At 36.1% G+C, this 18,065-nt stretch overlaps 1 long non-coding RNA gene across 2 annotated transcripts in view; it reads left to right on the top strand.

Annotated features, from left to right (window-relative positions):
- Nucleotides 1–842: 842 nt before the first annotated feature.
- The window catches only part of LOC112654727 (uncharacterized), a 50,581-nt gene continuing 33,358 nt past the window's right edge, over nt 843–18,065 (top strand). The window contains exon 1 of one of the 2 annotated variants that reach the window (XR_004804960.2): nt 843–1,086. This is a non-coding gene — a long non-coding RNA (uncharacterized LOC112654727). Of the gene's footprint in view, nt 1,087–5,675; nt 5,803–18,065 lie in introns of those variants that run through there. The other variant, XR_003133302.3, reaches the window with a different exon arrangement.

Genomic DNA, 18,065 nt, shown 5'->3' on the forward strand with positions numbered 1-18,065 from the left:
TCTTCCACAAATGTGTAAATAAGTGTCATACCTCCGGAGATTCCATATCTCTTTAGTTTTCCTCTTCTCAAAAGCACTGCAACTCACAGTCTCAGAAAAAGAGTTCAACATTCTCAAGGAAAAACCTAGGATCTTTTCCTTAATAAAATTCATGCACACTACTGACGGCACTTCCTTTGTTGTCTTAAAGACACCTGCCTACCACCCAGAAAAGATTTTAATTCTTTCCTCACTGATTTCAACCTTTGTTTCATGGTCCTTGTTCTACCCTGTATTTTGACTTTGTGTCTGAAACTACTAATTATCTTACATTTATGCATGCAGACTTCCAATAGGCAGTCTTCACTTCTTTTAATAAAGAACCCCGTTATATTTAACAGGACATTGTCAACCAGCCAGAGACTATCTATCTAAACCTTCTTTGCAACTGTTCCTTTCTTCCATGTTCTTCAAATGTGCAATGTGACTAAGCTCTGGCCAACGGGTTGGGAACATAAGAGATGTACTACTCCCAGATCAACTGCTTGCCTTAAGCTTCCCCCTTGCTTCTTCTTACAGACTGTTTAGAAAAGGAAAGCAGCCTAGGGGATGGTGGAGGAACAAAAGAGAGAGAACCTGAATTTCTGGATTACTTTGGAGAGCTAACCGCCTACCCACACCTGCCTACATTTGAACTGGAACTTTAGGAAACAGTATATTTATTTGTACAAGTATATTTTGGGATGTGTTGTAAAAACAGCTTAGCCTGTATACAAACCCAATAAAGCATCTTGATGACACCACTGAAATCTCTGAGAGCATATTCCCTCTATCCAAAGACTACCATTTCTTTTTCTGTCTTAGCCACCTACATATCTTAGTAATCTCTGTACTCCAAGAAGTACAATATCAAAACCTCCTCTCTGGTTATGATCATCTATGTACCTTAATCTTTATATACTTTAACTCTCTTCTAAGCACCATCTGCTCAGGCTTGCTAAGTCTAGACTTGATTCTCTATCTACCTGGTTGCCAATTCAGAAGGAATATCAAGAGGATCGTCAAGGAGGAAAAAGCAAGCATCTGTTTGAAACAAAGAGGGAAGAGGTATTTACCAATGTCTCTTGCTACTGAAATATCAAATAAAATGAAATGTGCTTCTTATAGGAAGGTTGTAGATGGATGTAGAAAGTTCAGGGATGTGGTGAGTATACTCTGGGGATTTATGTGGAGGAATAAGAAGACACAAATGATGTCATTAATTCTAGAAAGTTGGAAATGTAGGGTAAGAGAAAGCAAAAGGTAATAAATCTTACTTAATCTCTAATATTTCAGGTGTGGAATTCTCTCACTCACATTACTCTCTAACCCCGTTTTTGCTTCCTCTGCTTTTCCCCCAACCTTCCTTTTGTCTCACTGTTCCACAGTACCGTGTGATCTGGCATCTTTTTTAACATTCTATCTTTAAAATCACAAATGATCTAATCATCAAGCAACCTCGTCTGTATGGTCATCATCTGCCTCAGCCATTCCACATTCTTCTTTCTTTTTGTTTAGATTTTAAAAAGGTAGGCTTAATTTTCCCTATTGATAGAAACAATATCTACTAACTATAAGAACTTTGGATTATTCATAAAGTCATTAAAGTGACTGGTAAGTTTAAAAATAACCACTGATAAGATTATTATGAATTATTTAGGTTTTCTTTATAATCTCTTATATGATCTATTTTTAGAAATGTTTTCATGGTTATAAAATTTTATTTTTTAAGGTAAAAATATATAAACTCAATCCTACCAAATCCATTATTAAAATACTTTATCATTTTTTATTTAATATAAGAAATAATAATGTATGTTAAATCTACCACTGATATGTACATCTGTCAGTTAATTTGGGGTTACTACAGATATTATTTTATGCATTCTGTTTCCATTTAAAGAGGGAATAATAGGGGCACCTGGATGGCTCCATCAGTTAAGCATCGACTCTTGGTTTCAGCTCAGGTCATGATTATAATTTTATTTATTTATTTATTTATTTATTTATTTATTTATTTATTTACTTACTTATTTAAGAAGGGGAGGGAAGGGCAGAGAGAGAGAATCTCAAGCAAGACTCCCTATTGAGTATGGAGCCTGAGGTGGGGCTCAATGTGAGGCTTGATTCCATGACCCTGAGATCATGACCTAAGCCAAAATCAAGAGTGAACACTAGACAGTTTGAGATGACTCTTTCAATTACTTGGAAAATGTTGGGCTTTATCCTAAGGACAAAGAAACAAATCATGAATCAAAGGATTCATTCAAAGAAGTGAAATGATGACAACAGCACTTTGGAAAAGATCATTCCAGTTACAATGTGGAGAATGACTTAGAGAAAGGCAAGACTGGGTGTCAGGAAAACTAGAGGAAGCTATTGAAGTAACCTAGGAGGGAAGCAATCATGACTTAGGCTAGGTGGCAGCTCTGGAAATGGAGAGAGAATTGAGGCATTCTAGGACGGAGAATTTCATCTAAATGGAGATTCTATCAGTAGTTAAATATATAAGTCTGGAGCTCAGGAAACAGATCTAAGGAAGAGATTACTATTTGACAGTCATAGGCTTGTGTGATAGATATTGACTGTATAGATAGATAATTATTTTTGATAAACTTTTTCAAAATATTGGTCTATTTTATGGCCCTTGTCCAGCTGTTACCTTCATGTTTGAACAGCAGCGAAGCAGGATGTGGCGATCGTGGGTCACAGTCTTTCCTTTCAACCTCTAGGGGTGTTGTTCCCTTGTGCTCTAGCATTTGGTGTTTGAAAGGAATGCTGGGCCTGTCTTACATTTTACTTTTCTTTGTATGGAGCATTCTCTATGCTTAGAATTCACTAATGTCACCAAGCTATTTTTTGTTGTATAAATTTTATTATTAATTTGCTTGGAACATGACTAGTTTCTCAATCTCAAAATATAGATCATTTTTAAAAAACTGGATAATTTTCTAGAATTCCTCTCTGATTATTGTCACAATATACTTATTCTGCTTTCTTTTGGAAGTCTCTTATATTAACTGCATTTCACTATGACTTGCCATTTTTCTCATTTTATCTGACTGTATACTCTCTTTGCCCTTTTATTCTGGATTCCTTAGTTCCTTCTCAGTCTTGTTCTGTAAATCACTAATTAAATTTTCTGTGATGTCAGGTCTGCTAATTATTGATTCAGATTAAAGTGTTTTATAATTCAATAAGTGTACTGTTTATCAACAGTTTTTTCCTCATCTTTGTCATCTGTTTGTTTCATAGGGGCAATGTTTCACTGATTTGTTTTTTTTTCTTTCTATTCCTTAAGGAGAATGTGAATCTAGTGAATTGAGCGCAATTCTCCTTTTCTTACATCGAGACCCTTTCTTATGTGCTATTTATTGATTTTCTTTTTTTTTCTCTTTTGGGTAAATTATCTTTTACAAATAAATGTACATTTCTTATAGTCTTATAATTATACATTGCTCTGGGTTTCATTACAAGTTGTGACAATTCTTTATCCAAATCCTTCCTAAAGGCTCCCATCAAGTTGCCAAGGCTTCAATCTGCCTCCTGAAAATCTTAATAGAACATCTCACTTTTCACACAAAATTAACATGTCCAAACTAGACTAAGAATCACCTTCTTCCCCTTCTAACTCCCACAATTATGCTATCATTCTGCCAATCACTCAAGATTAATTGGAGTATCTTTTACTTTTCTTTTTGACCCTTTCTTAAAGACAGTTTCCTGTATTACAATGATTCATGTGATGTTTCCTTCACAGTTGTGCTGTTCCTTCTCATGTTACGTATTAATAACTATTTCTTTTATAAAGAACACTTTCTTTTTTCTGAAAACAAGACTTTATTTATTTATTTGAGAGAGAGAGACAGAGATTGTGACAGAGAACACGAGCCTGGGAGGAGAGGTAGAAGCAGGCTCCCTCATGTGGGACTTGATCCCAGGACCCTGGGATCATGACCTGAGCTGAAGGCAGATGCTTAACTGACTGAGACACATAGGAACCCCAAATTAATAACTATTTTAATAACTATTTGGTCTTCTCCTACTTCAAAGCAACCTGTGTAATATTGTCAGATTATTCAACTATAATAACGCATTTCTTTGAAGCTTTTTATAACTCTTTATTGTTTGCTGAGTTAAGTACACATCCCCCTATGGTATTCAACACCTATCAGAATATCACCTACTCTGGATCCAATCTACATTTAAAGCCTTATCTTCCACCAGTTAATGCATACCTTATGCTAGGTTGACCTACTGGTCTGCAAGTATGTTTGTGCTACCTGCCTGCATCCCCATCGAAGACATTCCCTTCTCAGTTTTCATTTTTTATTCTACAAACCTATTGAGGTTCTTTCTATTATGAGGCAAGAATGCCTATCTAAGTTATTAGAAATGAAATCTATAAATATAATGTATCTTCTTAACTAGCAGACAATTCTGACATATACAGGTCAGAATATAATAATGCACTGGCCCAAATCAATAAAGTGCAGTGGGAGCACCGAATAGAAGGAGGAATGCTGACATGAAATTCAGGGTCAGCTCCACAGAGAAGGTGATTTTAGAGCAGTAACAGAAAAGATGAATTCGAGTTTACTATTCAGAAAAGAGTGAAATGGTATTCCATAAGGTGGAGATGATATGAGAAGAGTAAAAAAAATGTATGGTTTATGATATATTTGGGAAAAGATAAATAGTCTAGCATATTCATCTTTGACGTGCATACAAGGTCTAGAACATGATCTGGAATGCTGTATGTGCATAAATAGGTATTTGTTGAATAAATGAATTAAACACTGTCAGACTTGAATGTATTAGAGGTACATAATAGAAGACAAGACTGGGAAGCAAATATGAAGCTATGCTATCAATGTGTGAATTCTAGTTCAGAAGTTTAGACTTTATCTTATGAGTAATTGGGAAGCAGAGAAGATTTTTGCATAGGGAATTGGATGTAAAAATGAAAGTTTCAGCCAAAATTGGAAGGATAAATGTACCATACCAGATACTCAACTAAACAGTGAGACGAACCATCCTATAGAATTCTCATAAACACGAATTGACCGCAAGCCATGTTTACCACTCTTAACTTGGTCAAAATGTTATCAAATACATATAAGGATTCATTGAGTGGAGACTGAGAGATGGTAGAGAAGAAGGCCGTTATATGAGTCTCAGTTCTGTCCATAATAGGGAGAGTTGGGGGTGCTTTTCCTCTACCTGAAGTCAAAAAGGTGTATTTTAAAACTACTCCAATATCTTAATAGACACTTTCTGCAGGGTTTTGTGTGTGTGTGTGTGTGTGTATTGTTGTTATTGTTGTTGTTGGTTTTGGTGGTGGGGGGATATAGAATGGGCAGATAGTTAACTCCTACTTTCAAATTCTAAAAGAAGAAACACAACTGGATAACTAATCTAATAGCCAGGGTGAAAGAGAAACTGTTTTTGTTGTAGCAGAAGTGATTGAATGCTTGACTATTTTCCATGGGCTCCAGATACGTCAGGAGCTAAAGGAAGTCTATAGGTATTATCTTAGATCTTGTGTAAAAGGCTGACTGCAGGAGCAAACAGGCATCATTTTCTGGAATCTGGATTATGTGGGATGTAGAAGGAGTAATTGAGCGCTCAGAATAAAGATGCTTTTGTTTGGATTTAGGGAACTGCCAGTGAGAGATCATCAGTGATAGAGCAATCTCCAGAGAGCCCATGAAAGCACTAATGAGGGAGAGAGTCTGCTCTGAACAGCTGCCAGAGCCACGGAATGCAGCTCAGGGCAATAAGGTTGGTTAAGTCCTCCATGCTACTCTGTCCTTCCTGAACTTAATTCTGTAGTGTTCAGAAACTAATATTTTCAAGCTGGAAGAGGAAGGGAGAAACCCAACCATCCTTCTTTCTTAATTGTGAGCTCCCTTCTCTTCTCTGCACCTTCTGACCCCACCCACTACAGTGGAGAGGATACATGTCTGTGTTAATCAAGTTGGATTTAATGTTTTACTTATAAAAGTGAGATGGTAACTTTGATTAAAAGTAGCCTCCTTAGAATGACCAAAAGAATCGTAAGAATTTCATCCAGTGGAAAGAGAACAACTAAATACATGACAAGGACATTGGGAAACCAAAATAAACTTGTTTTATGATCACATCTTATGATTCATACTTATCCACTGTATAGTTACATAGAGAAATTTTATGAACTTACCTATGTTTGAAAAATATCCTCCACGTGCTGAAAGAGGGATGGATAAATCAGGAAGATCATTTCTTCCTGTCAAAGTTCTTTATCATCAAGTTACCTCCTCATACATTAAGTCATAAGTGTTTTCTTCCACTGCCTTTTCTCCCCAGTCAAAGCTGGTCACTCATTAATTTATTCAGTAGTTATGTATTGAGCACCTACTGTGCTTCAGATATTGATCTGATACTTGGAATGGATCAAGGAATAAAACAGATAGAGATTCCTATCCACATGGGGTTTATACTCTCGTTGGCAGAAATGGACGATAGACACACATGATAGTGGATAACTTTCACAGTACACTAGAAGATAATAAGCATAATAGAATAAAGAAAACAAGAGAGTAGGATAAAGAAATTTGAAAAGGTGCAGTGGAGATAGTATCTTAATTTTAAATAAAAGAACCATTAGGCCTCCTTTAGAAGGTAAGATTTGACACAAGTGTTGGGAGAGGTGAGAGAATTAGCCATGTGGATATTTGAAGGAAAGAACCAGTTCCAAAGGCTTGACGGTATTTGGTGATTTGTGAAACAGCACAGATCCTAAGAGAGTAAGGTGGGCGTTGGTAGTAGATGAGGTAAAAGATGTAATAGCAGCCGGACTGTGTAGGGTCTTGAAGCTCATTGCGAGGACTTTGACATTTATATTCAGTGAGGCAGCAAGCCATTAGAAAAACTCAGTGGAGGAGTGACATAATGTGACTCATGTTGTAAAAGAGTTGTTCCTCTGATCTTTGGTAGCCTTTCTTTATTGTTCATATGGCATTTACCATAGTTGGGTTTTTTTGGTAATGTGGTTATTTGTGTGTCTTTTCTTCCAAATTATAAATCCAGAAATGAAAGAGTCTAGGTCTTACTCAGCTTTGTATTACTTATAGTGAGTAGCCAGTATTTTGCATATAAATGATACTCAATCTATATTCGTCAGAACATAGTTTTATATTCCTCTGGCAAGTGATATTGATATTGTCTGACATTCAAAGACTTACTTCATTGATTAGCATATTTGATTCTGGACTCATTATTCTCTTATGCCAAATAGCATAAAATTGACTATAAAACTGCATTTTTCTATATGTTTGACTATAGTATATAAATCAGGTTATTCTACTCAATCTTGTTATTCTATATAATAGTGACCTGTTTCTTTCTCTATCATAGCAAACTGTTTAACCATAACTGGATCTGATTTTTTAATTTGTTGTTTTCCTTCTTTATTTTCTGGGTCCCCTATAAAGCCTGAGGTCCCTGAAAATCTTGTTCACTGTTGAATCCCTAGTGTCTACTGCACTGTTTGACACATAGTAAGTAATCATAGACATTACTGAATACATAAAAGAATGACAAGGGTCCTCTTACAGGGATAACACTCTTACAACAATAAAAATTCATCCAATTGAATGTGAATCATCCAAATTTATTTTCATACATCTCATGGCTAGAGTCAGATGTGTAGAGTAAAATCATGACATTTCCAAACTTTGAAAGGAAAAAAAAAAGAGTGAAAGAAGGAAAAAGGAAGAAAGAGAAAGAAAGAAGGAAAGAAGGGAGGAAGGGAGGAAGGGAGGAAGGAAGGAAGGAAGGAAGGAAGGAAGGAAGGAAGGAAGAGAGAGAAAGAAAGAAAGAAAGAAAGAAAGAAAGAAAGAAAGAAAGAAAGAAAGAAAGAAGAAAGAAAGAAAGAAAGAAAGAAAGAAAGAAAGAAAGAAAAGAAAGAAAGAAAGGAAAAGTGGAAGAAAGATGAAAAGAAGGGAAAAAGGAAGGAGGGGAGGGAGAGAGGCTGAAAGGGAGAAAATGAGGGACAAATGGAAGGAGGTGCTGGAGAGCAGAACTCCCCACTCTAGAATGTTTCTCTGCGGTGTATAGGGATTATTTTTAACTAGGACATGGGAGAAGCTTCGAAAACCAGGTAGAAGTTATCCTTTTGTAGGAGACATTTACATTTATAAGAGAAATCTTCCTTTGTAAGGGTGTTCCTCTTTGTACCAGGAAGAAAAGCTCACTGAATCTCTATAAGCTTTCAATGGAGAAGACACTGACTTTAATGTGCATACTGTTGTTGACCCTGCTTTGTCTGATAAGCTTCCAGGCTCAGGCTCCTCATCCTCAACATTTTCTTTTGTCATTAGCTGAGGATAGTATTTTTAAGTTGGTGGTTTGAGCCATTTGGGGAACTACTCAGCCTTCCTGAGTATCTCTCCTGTAAAGGATGGGTCTTAGCAAGAACTTCGAAGGGTGGAAGGAAAATTATTCCTTCTTCCTTACCAAGGAAAAGAGGAAGAAAGGAAAGAAAGCAAATTCCTTGTTGCTATTGAGGTTAATTTTCTCCCCATATCCTTTTAAGTTCCCCACCTTATCCTACACATAAGGATTTGTTCCATATTGCTTTGCACCTCACCATTTTTAATATTTAAATAGTGAAAGGTACATTACGAACTAATACTTTCTGACTTGCCTGACATTGAGTGATAAAAAAAAAAAACCTTCATTTTTCAGTGGGATTCTTATTCTGTAATAAAGAATAAAAAACTGTATAGCTGCTTGTCAAAGAATTGGTAAGATTTACCCAGCCTCTTTTACATATTAGGCAGCAAACACACAGAACATAACAGCTGAGAACCTAGTGATTAATGTAGCTTACTGTGGAAATCAACTCTAACCAATTCATTTCATTGTGGAATGCTTCTAGACCAGAACTTAATAGGCACTTTCTGTGTTTTCATCCAGTCAGCCTGCTGTGTGCAAGATGAATGTAGGTTTAGATAGATTCATTATATCCTTTGGAATGTTCTAATCCAGAGAGGTCCAAATTTAAGATTTGAACATTTTAGTTTCATATGACTTTATAGATAGTCAGAGATGGTAAGGCACTATTTCTAGGGAGATAAAAGGCATACTTCACAAAATCATGTATTCTACGTCCCTGACCATTAAAACTCCTTACATAAAGGAAGGCACCATGGTCATTATTTCTATTGCAATGGAGAATGCGAGATTTCCAAAAACATCAAAGAACTGAAATCTTATCCTGCTAACATCTTACACAATCTTGTAAGGTGTCAAATACATGTTATCTGTGGTTCTTTTCAGAATCTCACATGATAAATATAGCATCAGCTTTGTCTAGGAGGTAAGGAAGGAATCCTGCAGCAAGGCATAACAAAGAGGCAGAAATAGAGAGGTCAACAGACCTTTTCCCTGAGAAAGAATAATCCAACCTTCTTGAAGTAAATTATCCAGACACTGGTCATTTGCTCTATTGCATCATTTGCTCTATTACATATACACTAACGTTTAAAAGAGAAAAGAAGAAAATAATAAACTAAGCCTTTTAGTGAGGCTTTATTAACAGTTTTGTTGTCATGAATCAACAATTCCTTTTCATGATATTGTCCATTTATTGGTCTGGATGATTTTTGTCTATGTTGCTCAAGCTCTATTATTGGCAACACTTACCTGACTGTATTTGATTTATTAAGACACTAGCTTCTTTTTATGTCTTATCTTTGTATCAGATGCAAAGGAGAAAATTTCTCATAGGTTAGAGCAATGAATTTATCTTGGAATCGGGCATCTTGGGTTTCAAAGTTGAGTTACATTCTGACATGCCCTTTAAAAAAAAAATTCTGACATGTCCTAACATTCTCTCTTGATTTGATGTTAAGTCAGTAACTGTTCTGAGCCTTAGCTTTGTCATCTGCAAAATGAGAATAGAATAAAACTATCTTTAGTAATTGTTATAAATATTGAAAAGAAAGTAAATGTGAGGTCCCTTTTTATTTTATTTTTTTAAAGATTGTATTTATTTATTCATGAGAGACACTGAGAGAAAGACAGAGACACAGGCAGAGAGAGAAGTGGGCTGCCTGTGGGGCCTGATGCAGGACTTGATCCCAGGACCTCAGGATCAGGACTTGAGCCAAAGGCAGACACTCAACCACTAAGCCACCCAGGTGCCCCAAGACCCCTTTTCAACTGTTTAAAAAAATCCCCACAGATGTATAGGGTGATATTAATATTACCAAATGGCCAAATCTGATGTCCATATTATTTGTGATTATGTGGAATTTATCATTTTTTCCTTGTTTACTTTTATTTTTTTAAGATTTTATTTATTTATTTATTTATTTATTTATTTATTTATTTGAGAGAGAAAAAGAGGCAAAGACACAAGCAGAGGGAGAAGCAGGCTCCATGTAAGGAGACCGATGGGGGACTCCCTCCTGGGACTCCAGGATCATATCCTGGATGGAAGGCAGGCACTAAAGCGCTGAGCCACCCAGAGATTCCCCCCCCGCCTTGTTTACTTTTAAAATAGATCATTGCTGTGGTGGGTTAACTAAGGCCTCTCAAAAGATATATGTCCAAGCCCTAATCTTTAAAATTCATGAATGTTACCTTATTTGGAAAAGGGTCTTCTTAGATGTAGTTAACATCTTGAGATGAAATCATCCTGGATTTGGGTTGGGCTCTACGTCCAGGGGTAGGTATCCCTATAATAAAAAGATAGAAAAAAATTGGAGCTACAGATACAAACAAGGAGAAAGTGAAATATGGAAACAGAGATTAGAGTTACATAGTACTAAACCAAGACACCAGGATTGCTGTCAGGTACCAGAAGCTAGAACAGGAGCACGGGATGGATTTTTCCTTAGAGCCTCAGAAGGAGTTCTCCACTCACCTTATTTTTGTGTGCAAGATGAATGTAGGTTTAGATAGATTCATTATATCCTTTGGAATGTTCTGATCCAGAGAGGTCCAAATTTAAGATTTGAACATTTCAGTTTCATATGACTTTATAGATAGTCAGAGATGGCATCCATAACTTCGAGAGAATAAATTTCTGTCGTTTTAAACAAATTACCCAGTTTGTGGTCATTTGTTATGGCGGCCCTAGCAAACTCATACAATTGCATTAGGGCGTTGCTAGAGTAATCAGCCTGGACTCTTTCTGAGCTCACTAAATACATTCAACATTACTGATAATTAGGAGGGAAAAAAATTCCAAGATACTTTTCAAAGTACATCCCACACTTGCACTCATGGTATGAACCTGTTTGACTAGAATGACTGCATTGTGGAGATGTTGAAATCTGTTCTCTTTCTTTCAAATATCAAGTAGGCTGAGCTTCAATTCTAAAAGTGACATTTCATATTTGGGGTGCAAAGTTAGTCCCTGTTGTTGCAGTTTAGGCAAAAATTATTTGAAAAAATGTAAGTATTCTTTCAATCTCTTCTAAAGTAAACAGTCAATATGTTCATGTTTCATTTTTGATATGCATAGATATTCCAAACATTGCATTTTTAAAATTTATTTGGAGCTATACTATTGATGAAAATAATTTTGAAAAATATGTTCTTTGGATCAATTATCTCAGTAATAGACTTAATTATTAAATGTAGTTTTTTTAGAGACTATTTGATTTTCAAAATATTTGATACAAATTAATGGTAAAATATATAGCCTATTACTTTTTGTAATATAATGCTTATATTTTCTCATAAAATAGAAGAAAAATACTTCCTACATCTTCCATAATAAGCCATGCTCCAGATAGTATCTTTATTCTTGATAGATAGATAGATAGATAGATAGATAAATAGGAATAAGTAAAAGGGGATCAGCTGTTTCACAAATCACAGTTTTTGTTTTCTCTTTCTTTTTGACTCGGATTGATAACTCTTACTGACCTGAATCTAATTTATTTTTAGCCCCTTGCCAAATTAGGGAGGGAAGTAGGGGGTAGAGATCCAAGGTGTTAGCATGGAGATAGATACTCAGCAAAAACACTACAAAAGTTTTCTTGCTTCTGATTCAGAGTGGGCATTGTGAGTGAACCATTGTACAGATGAAGAAACAAAGACTCTCAAAGATTCCTGAAAATATATCTCTTTGGATCTTGTCAAGTTGAAGGAGATCTACAGAGGATGCCTCAGCCTGTCCTTGAGCCTGTCCTTTTGTGGTTACCAAGGATTAGGCCAGGTGTTCTTAACTTTTTTTGTGCCCTGTGCTCTTTTGGCTGCCTGAAGAGGACTGTGGATCCCTCTTCTGAATTATGCTCTTTTTGTTTTTGTATTTTGTTTGTTTTTAACTGATCACTTGAGTCATTATAAACTCAGGACATTGCAAAAATAATGCATAAAATCTGTATATCTTCATCCAGCTTTCTTTTTTTTTTTTCCTTTTTTTTTTTTTTATCCAGCTTTCCATAGTGGTGACAACTGATTTAACTGTAGCACAATATAAAAACCAGGAAACTAACATTGGTACAATAATGTTTAACTAGATTATAGAACTAAATTGTCATAGGCTTTTTTTTTTTAACGATTTATTTATTTATTTATTCATGAGAGAGAGAGAGAGAGAGAGAGGCAGAGACACAGGCAGAGGGAGAAGCAGGCTCCATGCCGGGAGCCTGACGTGGGATTCGATCCCGGGACTCCAGGATCGTGCCCTGGGCCAAAGGCAGGCGCCAAACCGCTGAGCCACCCAGGGATCCCCTGTCATAGGCTTTTTGCATGCAATCATTTTTGTGTGTATATGTGTGTCTCTCTGTAGATATATCACAATTTTGTCAAGATTGTTGACTTTGAATTTATTGTTTCACATAGTACAGTTCTCATATCACATCAAAATTTATCATATATCTATGTCTTATGCCATATATTATCACAGTATCTTTCTAAAATCATCTCTATAATTATTTTAAATCTTCAAACATGACAAAAAATTTATTGATGATAAATTGGTAGGAGAAAGTAAAAAAACATGGTAAAACATAGATCAAATATTTAGACCACTGTATCTGTGGAACACTTGGTAGGTACCAAGAGTTGTTTTATTTTTTATATAGGAACTAGGAGATTCTTTTCCAGAAAAGGAAAATTCAGTTCCCATGGCAAAAGCCATTAGAAATAATTCACCAAAAAGGAGAGGAGAGTATCATAAGTTTATTGTAAGAATCTTCCATTTTTAAAATGATATTTAGAGGTTTAGAAGTCAAAGAATATTACTTTGATTGAAGACTTGAATTTAAGACCCAATCTCAGCTCTATGGCCTGAGGTAAATCACTTGATCTCTTGGAACTCAGCTTATACACCTCTAAAAGAAGAAACCAGTTGCTCTAAAAATGCTATGAACACAAAATAATTTTTTTTCGTGTGCTGTGACAAATGTGTATATTCAGCAAAAGTATAAAGTAAGAAACTTTCTCTTTGGGATTCCATGTCCCTTTGCATTGTGGCTCTCACTGGATTTCTAGCTGTTCCTCCATTTCTCCTTCAGCGTGCCCTACCATTTTAACCTATTTAGTTTGCCATTTTTAGAAGCAGGATATGCTCTTGGCAAGTATTTCCCAAATCAGTTTGACTGCAGACCCCGCTACCAAAATCTATTAGCAAGTCACTTTGGGAAATGCTTTCCTCAGTCTTTATCCTCTAGCATTTGGACATTTCTATTTTATGTATCTGTCTTCCTAGATCTTTTAGGATAAGATATTTGATAAACCTATTCATTTTATTCTCATGGGGGAGCTAATGTTTCTACATACAGTTAACTTGTGAGGTTTTTAAAATCATAAATCAAAAAACACATTTAAAAAATCTCTAAATCATAGAGTAAATATCTTAATGGAGCAAAATTGTTTTCTGTAATCTGTATTCTATGTAATATGGCCTGAAGGAATTTATCATCTCTTACATTATGTAAGAGAGTTTAGTGTTGCTCTGTCATTTTCATTTATACCTATTGATATATTTATCCTATGTACTTATAGTCTCAGGAACATTTCACTCGCATTTTTGATGTTAAAAATTACAGATATTTAATTCCATTTAATTTTTCAGCCAACAAAAATCTACTCTCTTGCTTGAGCAGGAATGGAAAAAGACAAGTCCGATATTTTCATAATGGCAAATATTATTTTCTTTCATAGCTTTCCCCGTAGCAAGCATTGTCACTTAACATTGGTGACATGCTTGATTTGGGATTGAGCTTCTCCTCCCACGTTCTACATTCACTTCTGAGTTTACCATCTGATAGATTGATCTGACATCTATCATAGTGGCCTCCTGTCAGCACCTCCACTACATTATCCCTGTAAAGCTCTTATACATACTTTATATCCTATCATTCTCACAAATATAACGATCTTCTAAAAATTTGACTCTCTAGCCTCAGCATAGACATTCTCACTCCTGATAGAAAGGACTATAATCGCTGTGACAACCAGAATGTACACAAATCGTCATCAACTCTTGAGCTCTAAGACACCCCATATTGATCTGACACTTTATCTTTCTTCCATTATCTCCCCAGTTCCTCAAACCACTCTGAGAGCTACACATGGCAGGTAGCATTATTCTTTTCAACTTTTTGGAGGCATAAAGAAATTAAATGACTCACTTATCACACAGAAAACCTGGCGCTAGTCAGTTCTCCCGTGTTCTAAGTGAGGGGTTTTATGTAATATCCGTGTAGTGGCCCATCTCATATGAGACAAGTCATACTTCATGTACGAGAATAAATTTCAGTTTCTAAAATGTTCAAGTCACCTCAGGCAATAAACTTCACAACATCTACATCATAATATGCCTCTGCCCAAAACCTGCCAGTGAGTCCTCATTTTTTTTTCAGTTTATTACTTTAAACACTTACATAATCTGTTTATCAATTTGCCCATTGCCTACTACTTTTACCCTCACTCATCCTATGCCTAACCCTCTCTGGCCTCCTTGATATTTTTCATACTTACTGAGTGTGTCCTAATCTATATTGTAGATTAGGCCATTGTACTGGCCACTTGCTCTCCCTGAATCATTCTTCTCCAAGATATGAACCTCTCAGATATTCAAACGTTTTCTTTTCAATGAGGCCTACATTGTTTACCATTTATTTTAATGTTGTGACTCTCCCAACCTCAGCTCTTCTTACTTTGCTTTATTTTTTCTATTGTACTGAACATTTTTAATATACTATGCTATTTACTAATTTGATACATTTATTGTCTGTTATCTGTATCTCTCAGCTAGAAGGTAAACTCCACTTAAGCTCAAAAGTGGGGACTTTTGTCTGTTTTTACTGCTGATGTATGTGTTGGAGAGGAAAGATTTTTCTGTACTCTTCAAAATTCTTCTAGCTGGTCTAACAATGAAATTGACCTGAGACAGATTAACAGGAAAAAAAACCACAGAGTTTACTTATATACCCATGGAGGCCCATATTGATATTGAGATCCAAAGAAGTGACCAAAGCAGGCATTTTTATACTTTTTAGACAAAGAAAAAAATCTGTGAGGAATTGACAAGACAAAGAAATGTATGTTTGGAAGCTTCAACTAGATGGAATTTTTTTTTTTTTAACTAGATGGAATTTTTTTTTTAAACTATCTATTTATTTATGATAGTCACAGAGAGAGAGAGAGAGAGAGAGAGAGAGGCAGAGACACAGGCAGAGGGAGAAGCAGGCTCCATGCACCGGGAGCCCGACGTGGGATTCGATCCCGGGTCTCCAGGATCACGCCCTGGGCCAAAGGCAGGCGCTAAACCGCTGCGCCACCCAGGGATCCCAACTAGATGGAATTTTAAACAGAGTTTGGGCTGAGGTAGTAAATTAGTAAAAACAAAACAAAACAAAAAACCAAAAACCAACAAGCTTTGTTTATATGCACTTTTTAGCTCTGAATTTCCTATGTCTGACAGTAAGTGTATCTACCCCCTGGTACAAGGATGCCATCTTTCACATGGGAGATTTGTTTCCTGCTTTCTGGAGACAAAAGGTGTGGGGGGGGGGGCGGGGGGGGGGTGTCAGAGCATTCTTTTTGCACTGGCTTCTTCTTAAGTGATTTTAATTCAAAATAATCCATATGCCATCGTGGCACATTTGAGGGCAGCCTGCCCTTGGCCCACACATATCCACAGCATGTACTGGGCTCAATAAATAACCGTTGAATTAGTGAACACACATCTGTCAGGCTCTCTATATGCTCACAGATGCCAACTCCTCTCAGAACTAGGCTTTGGGATATTGCCTGCATTTCTTAAGTTAGAGGGTTAATAACCCTGGAGCTCCCTCAAAGGAGATTGTAGCAGAACAACAAGCTCACTTTTGCAGCTTGAGGGAAATCCAATTTAAAAAGCCGCCATATTCCATAATAGAATATAGCTTGATAAAAGATTTTGAAAATAATTTAAAAGCTTCCTGGTCAGCATTACTTTTATCAGCTGATATATCTCTATACTGTCACTCTTTTCTTCAGCTTTGAAATTTCAAAATGCTTTTTTCTCTGGCTACATGTCTGAGGAAAACAGTATCTAAATACTATTTCTCTTAAGACAGAGTAAGCAAGCTATGGAGAAACCCACATGCAGCATTCCAATTTTTACATTTTCCAGTAACTAAAATGATTGTCTCAATTCACAGGACTAGTTTGCAAGTATCTAGCTCTGTCTGGCTAGACATTTATGTGTAAATGCTTTGGGTACATGTGCATGTGTGTGCGTGTGCGTGTGTGTGTGTGTGTGTGTGTGTTTGGTGAATTTGTCCTTTAAGACCCTAGTGATTGTTTCAGTGTCTGGATGAGCATTTTGATTGTTTTCATCCTGAAAGCGTACAAACTATGTTCAGAGAGATAGCTTCACTTCTTATATAGAATGCAGTGCTCGACGTCTGCTAGCCGTCACAGAACAATGTTTCCAATCAACCTGGACAATGATTATTTCAAACTAAATGGGAAATATATTAAGGACTCTGCTTCTTCTTTTAAGAATTGACTAGGAGAAAAAAAGATAGCCACTTAGATGTTACCCTACCAAGCCCAATCCAAAAGATTCCTCTCTCTTTCATCAATTTACACCTTGTTTCCTTAAGATGTTGACTGGAGACAAAGGGAACTTTATTTCAGTGTGAATTGCCCAGAGGAAATGTTAATTGAGGGCAATGGTATTGTAGAGCAATTCTCTGGCTCTGTCATCTGTTCAAATTTGTTGATTTACTTGGAAAATGAGAAATGGAAAGGTGTGTTTGTGGATAAGCACTTGCACTTTTTTGGACTTGTGTTGGGCACAGAAAATAGAGGTGAGGAAGTCAAAGATTTTAAGAAAAAAGGCACAGGCATGTCTCAGGAGTACCATCCAGTACAATAAGTGACATGCTAATTTTCTCTCTATTACATTTTTATTCTCCTTGAGTTTATCATTGAGTAAATGGAACAGCGACTTACTCATTCCAATGTTTCACGAAGCCTAAGAATAAATACATCTTTCTCTCTTAGCAGAGCATAAAATAAAATTGACTTATTTAAAGATGTATATCAAACAGGATAACAGTGCACAATCTGGGACAAATATTAGGTGTGTTCTTCCAAGCTATTTCTCAACATAGCCCATTTCTTGAAAAGTCAGGTTAAATTAGTTAAACAACAATAAAGAGAATATCTTCAGTTTTAAAGTCAATTATAGTGAATCTGAAAGAGTTTTTACTAGTAAATTAGGAGAGTATTGGATTCGGCTCCTAAAACATGGCACTTTGGAGTGTAAGACTGATGTGCTGAGCTAACAAATTCATGTTTCTGTAGGAGTGCCTATGTGAGCATACAAAGTGACCACACCCTCATGAAGATGGTGGCATAGGGTGGAACAGGTGAAGAAGTTTTGGGGAGAACAATCCTTTCTCCCAGTGCATGAAAATAAAGATACTCTTTGGTGTTTCAGTCAGTGCTGTAAAACTTTTATTATTATTATTATTATTATTATTATTATTATTATTATCAAGGATCAGATAGTAAATATTTTTAAGCTTAGCTGGCCATGGGTT

The sequence above is a fragment of the Canis lupus genome, chromosome 15 (genome assembly GCF_003254725.2).
Source record: "Canis lupus dingo isolate Sandy chromosome 15, ASM325472v2, whole genome shotgun sequence".
Taxonomy (NCBI): domain Eukaryota; kingdom Metazoa; phylum Chordata; class Mammalia; order Carnivora; family Canidae; genus Canis; species Canis lupus.